Source organism: Sapajus apella, unplaced genomic scaffold (genome assembly GCF_009761245.1).
Source record: "Sapajus apella isolate SASKATOON/1434 unplaced genomic scaffold, GSC_monkey_1.0 scaffold927, whole genome shotgun sequence".
In the NCBI taxonomy this organism is placed as follows: Eukaryota; Metazoa; Chordata; class Mammalia; order Primates; family Cebidae; genus Sapajus; species Sapajus apella.
In genome coordinates this window covers 1-7,214 of record NW_022437853.1, presented here as the reverse complement: position 1 = coordinate 7,214, position 7,214 = coordinate 1, and positions in this window count along the sequence as shown.

Below are 7,214 nucleotides of genomic sequence, written 5' to 3'. Positions count from 1 at the left end.
TTTTAGATATCATCAAGAAAGTGGAATATCCATTATTGGAATGAAAAGTCTGGGTTGTTTAAATTGAATTCAAAAGCCACAGTAAAAAACAAATTTACGGGACAGGTGTGGTGGCTCACACCTATAATTCCAGCACTTTGAAAGGCCAAGGTGCGTGGATCACAAGGTCAAGAGCTCAAAACCATCCTGGCCAACATTGAGAAACCCAACCTATACTAAAAATACACAAATTAGCTGGGCATGGTGGCACACACCTGTAGTTCCAGCTACTCAGGAGGCTGAGACAGGAGAATCAATTGAACTGGGGAGGTGGGGGTTGCAGTCAGCTGAGATCGAGCCACCAGACTGCAGCCTGGTGACAGAGTAAGATTCTGTTTCAAAAAAAAAATGAATTTAGAAGCAAGCTGTTAGAGAAAATATACATGTATGTGAATGTGTATGTGTTTACATATAAATATATATAAGGTAACCTATAACACAGATAAGTCAGCCTCATACCCATCACACGTGTGTACATGTGTACACACAGACACACAGAAAAACATGCATTGTATCATGTATTTCCAGACCATCCATCTTATCAGATTATAAATTACTGTCTTTAATAAAATAGTTTTGCCAACAGCTTGGTAAAAAGTCCCCAGTAAGAATTAATTTGAAGGATGTAGTTGCAATGTCTGTCTACTTTCAAAATATTTCCCTTGCATACTTCAAGTGCCTGGTATTTTAACGTTGGTGATTTATTCACTTGTTTTCAGGCATTGAAGTCACCAAAGGTCCTACTTCCAAAATAAAATTTTAAATTTTATAGAAGAAATGTATCACGGCACTAAGATTAGAATGATTGAACAGATCTAAAGCATTTATAACCATCTCTTTTTCAGGGATGTCAAGGGAGAGAATACAGCCATGGATTCTTAGTTCTATTTCTGGTTGGGCCAGTAAAACCCCTTCCTCATTTCTTTTCTGCTTCTCACTAGAGACAGAAACCAAGAATCATGGCTTCAGGCTCCCAAAAGCTTAAAACAAAACAACAATAACAATAAAATACGGTGCGTTAGGCAAGCTTGTGGGATGGTGAGGGTATAACAAACCCTGGAGAGCATATGTTCCAATAGGTAGCAGACCAGTGTAGATGGGAGAGGGCTTCCCACAGTGGCTCACCTGGAACACACCTCTAAACATCTTCTTTAAACACCATTTCCCTTCCCATATGTAGCTGATAAACTCTCTACATCCTCACCCATCCAGGCTTCTTATTCACACTTCTCCTCCTTCCTTATCCCAACTCTCCCTGCCCTCAGATTCCGAGCTACTCCCTGCTGTGGGCTGCCCCTCCACACCCTCAACCTCAACAAGGCTCAAGTGATTCCCTCTTCATTCCAGTGCAGGATTTCTCAATCTTGCCATGATTGCCAGTTTGAGCTGAATACTTCTTTGTGGTAGGGTCAATCTTGTGCATTGTAGGATGCTTACCAGTATCCTTGGCTTCTACTAGTTAGATGCTAGTAGCATCTCCCCAACTGTGACAACCAAAAATGTCCCTAGACATTGTCAAATGTGCCCTGGCAGACAAATAGTGGAGAGCCACTTTTCTGGATATATTCTCTATCTCATTACATTGGTAACTGCAATGCAGAGGAGTCAAACATAATGAGATTCAGAAACTATGTGAAGTATAGTGTTTATCTGAGTGCAAAGCTTCAGGATGACTACTCAGAAAACACATACTCTAAAAGAAGGGGTCATCATTCTTAAGTGGATTAGTTAGGGTTTCATTTATATAGGGAGTTACAACATTTTCCATACAAGGTCAGTGCATAGGTTATAGCCATTTGATAGGTTACAGATTGCCACAATAAAAGGAGCATTGCCTTAATGTTCCATGAGGAGGAGTGATGATCTGAGGGAAGTCTTATCTCTGTTGCCACAACCCCTTTCCTAATCATTTATGGGAAAAAGCAGAAGTTCCAGCTGCACACTATGTGACTCGGCCACATAGCCAGAATCCTCTCTGGGCACAAAAAATCTTAAAGTTCCAATAGTTTCAATTTTGAATTACTTAATTTCACAGAAGAAAAAGATGTCAGGAAGGATACTGAAAAACTATCTAACCCAGAATTCAGAGTTCAGACAGGGATCCCTAAAAGATGTCAGAAATGTCAACGCATATGGTTGGAAAATAGTTTGCCAGGTTGGGGCACATCATGTATGGAAGCCTGCTGATAAATGATAATGAAACATCAGGGGAAATATTAAGGAACTCAGAGTACCAGCAGGGAAGTGGCGAGAGACACCGCTGGGGCAGGTGGGTGAGAGGAAGGGGATGGAGAGCCTTGTGTACTATCATGAGAAATTTGACCTCCTGAAGTCAAGAGGGGATCACTGAAGTATTTTAAACACACAAATAGTTTTATTTCAGAAAAGTTATTCTGGTAGCCGTGTGGAAATTAAAGTCAACAAATATAGAGAACATTAGGAGACTATTCCACATCTTAGATAACATTCATAGAATGTTTAGGGCAATCTGGTCACTGACTAGTCAACCAGGCAAATCCTAGTGTCATCCTCTTTCTACATCAAAATTTCAACAAAGCCTTGGCTGCTGGCAGTTCAAAAAGGAAATATCACTGTCACAAGTGAGACTTTGGCAAAAAGGTAAAACGGACTCATGAGCTCTTAGTCACAATTTTAACTGTATTTTATTAGAGTTTAAGTTTTACTTACTATGTTCTCAATCTCTAAAATTTGAAATTCTCACAAGCCTTAGCGTGTAAACTCTGTTACTGTCTTCACATCTTTGGAAGATCTCCTCCAGGCTCAGGGACATAAATATAACCTATATTTTGTTAACTTTAATTTACATCTCTAGCTTGAATTTCCCCACCTCATTCTCAAAAACTGCTCAACATATCAACTTATATGCCTAATAGGGTCCCCCACACAATCTATCAGCAAATTCTCAAACCACTATAATTAAATATCATATACCTATACCCCCCCACACACACACACCCACACACACACACACAAATGGCAAGGTTTAGTTTTTGGCATTATTTTTTCTTACTTTTTCTCTAAATTTGTTACCGTGTGAGTTTCTGTTTTTATAATCAATCTTTACTCAGCTAACAGTAGCTACTGTCCATGTGCATGCTATTAACTGAAAGTACTTATATAGCCTTACCAATTTTAAGAAAACAAGGCAAATCTGGAGGAAAAAAAGTCATGTAATATTAATATATTCTGTTATAAATTATTCTGCATCTAATAAGCAATTGTAAAAATGATGCTGTATTTCCCCCCAACTTAATCTTCTGTTACGACGTAGTATGAAACAGCATATCTCATTTCCCAGCCTAATGAGTTGTTGTATATACTATTGGATCAAAATTCCGTGTATAAAAACCTTAGGTCTCATGTTTCTTGATATTTGTGTGTTTGAACTGAAAACCACACTACAGAATCTCTATAATTTGTGCATGATTATTAAGTTACAAATAATGCAATACAACCTGAGCTAGCAAAGAAAAACAGAGAGACAAAGAGAGAGAACTTACAATAGGATACAGAATCAGAATCATCTCAGAGGGCCACAGGAAGGGATATAGCCTAGCCTCAAGAATGAACTTCGAAGCAAGAGCTAGGTACCAGGCAATTTTCTTTGGATTGACTCCTTTGCTTTATTCCACAAATCTGCTTCACTCTTCTCTTATGTCTCCTTCTGCTTTACTGTGATTCATTGGTTTGTGAGGTACAGCCTGACCTATAATGATTCTATGATTCTTTTTCGTTTCTTTTTTTTTTTTTTGAGAAGGAGTCTTGCTCTGTTGTCTGGGCCACAGTCCAGTGGTGCGATCTCGGCTCACTGTAACCTCTGGGCCCTGGGTTCAAGTAACTCTCATAACCTAGCCTCCCGAGTAGCTGGGACTACAGGTGTGTACTACCATGCTTGACTAATTTTTGCGATTTTAGTGGAGGCTGGGTTCCCCCTGTTGGCCTGGCTATTCTCAAACTCTCGACCTCAAATGATCTGCCCACCTCCGCTGCTGGGATTACAGGCATGAGCCACTGTACCTGGCCCTGTAGTAATTCTTGAACTTACATGTTACAATTCCCATCATCAGGCAGAGTAACTTTCTCTCATTCTCAATGTCTCATTTCTGGGAAAGTCACTTGCTATTGACTGAATGTTTGCACCGCCATCCCCCCAACCCCAGCATCAAATTTATGTTGAAACTATAATCACCAATATGATGCAATTCAAAAATCAGACCTTCAAGGGGTAATTAAATCACGAGGGTTGAGCATTTATGATTGAATTAGTGCCTTATAAGCAAAGAAACAAGAGAGGTTGCTTCTTCTCTCTCTGTGCTCTCTGCCATGTGAGTACGCAGCAAGGACCCAGCCCTCTGCAAACCAGGAAGGGTGCCCCCACTGGGGACCTGGTCTTGTTGGCAACCAAATCTTGGACTTCCAACATCTAGAACTGTGACAAATACGTTTCTGTCGTTTAAGCCACCCAGTCTATGGTAACTTGTTATGGCAGCCTGAACTGACTAAGAGACTATCCAGTCTCATGGATCAAATGTTAACAAATAATTGAGATCCTGCTCTACTGGAGACTTCTTTGTCCTCAATTGTAGATTGAGGGAATGGGCAGTTGACAGAAATGATTGAAAGAAAGTCCAGCGTGGTTTGGTGGTACATTTAAGAATTAAAATCTAAATACATTGTTTTCCCTTTTGGTTTGACACATATCAGACAAACAAAAAGTCACGTCCTGGTCATATGGTGCCTTAGATTTAGGGAAATAAATAAAAGGGAGGAAAACAGATATCTCAATCCCTTCATCCTACTGTGATTAACTGAAAGAACTGCATTTGATAAACTTTACTTTGTTATCATTTAGGAGACTCTCCTTAAGTTGATTCTGTTCAACTTATCCAGATGCTATTTAACACACACCTCTGTAGAAGATGTCTTAGTTCCCACACTCCCTCCCACTTTTATACATTAGTCAAACCATTACCTCATTCCTGAAATGACCTCTCTCCCTGATTGCCTAAGTTTACCGACTCTTCAAGACTTCCTGTTTCGTTCATATTATACTTTTTATTACATGATGTTCACTGTGCAAATGTTGTAAGATTTAAAACAATAATTTCCATTTTAAGGAATTTATAGTATTCTAATGGATGAAACACTTTCAATACAAACTAATATATTAAACAAACAATAATACAGCCTTAGACAAGTATATAATTAGTCTTTTAATTGGTGAAGCACACTTTAAATATAAGTTAATGTATTATACAAATAACATAACCTATATATGTAATATACATATTAAACGTAGAAGTCTATGTTATTATTATTAAATGTATTAAGCAAACATAGCCTCATATGTGTAAAAAGTAGAAGTGTCTGGAGGGAAGAAGTGAAATCCAGAGAGGAATGATGAACAATTTTGTAGGATGGGAAATTAGGAGATGGGAAGGGGAAGCTCAGGAAGAATTCACAGAACTGCAGTGATCCTCCCTTCTGATACTCTTATCTACCCTGTCATGTGTGATGTCTTATACATTGGACACATCACTTTCTCTGTGTACTTTATTTTTCTAATGAGATTGTACATTCATGTGAAGAGCAGATATGATTTACTTCTTTACTCCATTTGATAGACTGCTCTGCAGAGTTTCTATCATTTTTTTTTTTTTTTTTGAGATGGAGTCTCACTCTGCCACCAGGCTGGAGTGCAGTGGCATGATCTCAGCTAGCTGCAACCTCCACCTACTGAGTTCAAGTGAACCACCCCCCCCGCCACTGCTACATTTGACTGGCTTAATAAAATAATAAAAAAGATTCCCCTTTCTGTTAAATCCTCTCTACTTTTCCAGGCTTGCCTACACTACCTCTTTAGTGCATTCTCAACACATACAGATTTTTTTTTTTTTTAAATATAAATAGAAAGGGGTCTTGCTTTGTTGCTCAGGCTGATATAGAACTCTTGGCCTCAAGTGATCCTCCCATCTTGGCCTCCAAAATTGCCAGGATTACAGGTGTAAGCCACAGCAACTGGCCCCAACATGTATGGTCCTAAAGATACCTCACACTTAACAACTAATAATAATAAGGTGCTTCAAGTTTTCTGGTCAGGTGTCTCCAACAAGGCAGACAAGTAGTACAGCCTGCAAATGAACCTCATTATCCATTCTCCCCATCTTCCTCAGGTTTTCAATGCACACATACCCACTCCAATGACTCCATTTCTGCCTCCCCTGCAGGCAAGGCACCAGAATATTAAATAGAAATTGTGCGTACAGCCTCAAAGAAATTTCCTCAAAGTAGGAGGGCATACCCTTTTCCCATGTTCTCCTATTGCTGGCTACAGTGAAGATGTGCATAAAGCAACAGTTCTGGAACATAAGAAAGAAGCTGAGGCTGGAAGAACCTCGGGCCAAAGATCAAGGAATCATCAGACCAGCCCTTCACTGCTTTCCTGTGAAGCAAGGACAAGCAACTTTTTCTTCACAAGCCTGATGGTAAATATTTTCACCTCTGCAGACTGACACAGTCTCTATCACAACTACTCAATTTTTACTGATAGCTTTTTTCCTCTTTACACTTTTACAGGGCAATTTCCCTAGATAGTGATTAATGGAATAAAGGATAAGAATAACTTATATAGTTATATAGATATGTAAGTCTCCAGCCTGGGCGACAAGAGTGAATCCCTGTCTCAAAAAAAAAGAAAAAAAAATAGTAAGTTCTGCACTTCTTTTGTTAATTCCCAAATGTTTTATTGTTTTTGATGCTATTGTGAATGGAATTGTTTTCTTGGTTTCCTTTTTAAATTACTCATTGTAAAGGTATAACAATGAAATTATTTCTGTATATTGATCCCATATTCTGCAACTTTGAGGAGCACATAATAGTTTTATAGTGCATTCCTTAGGATGTTTTATATACAAGATGATGCCATCTGCAAATAGAGATTATCTTAACTTCCTTTTCAATATGGATGCTTTTCTTTCTTTTTCTTATCTAACTGCCCTGGCTAGAACCTCCAATACAATGTTAAAGCAAAGTGTCAAAGAGGCTATACCTGTCTTGGTCAGACGCAGTGGCTCACACCTATAATACCAGCACTTGGGGAGGCCGAGGCAGGTGGATCACTTAACCTCAGGAGTTCAAGACGAGCCTGGGCAACA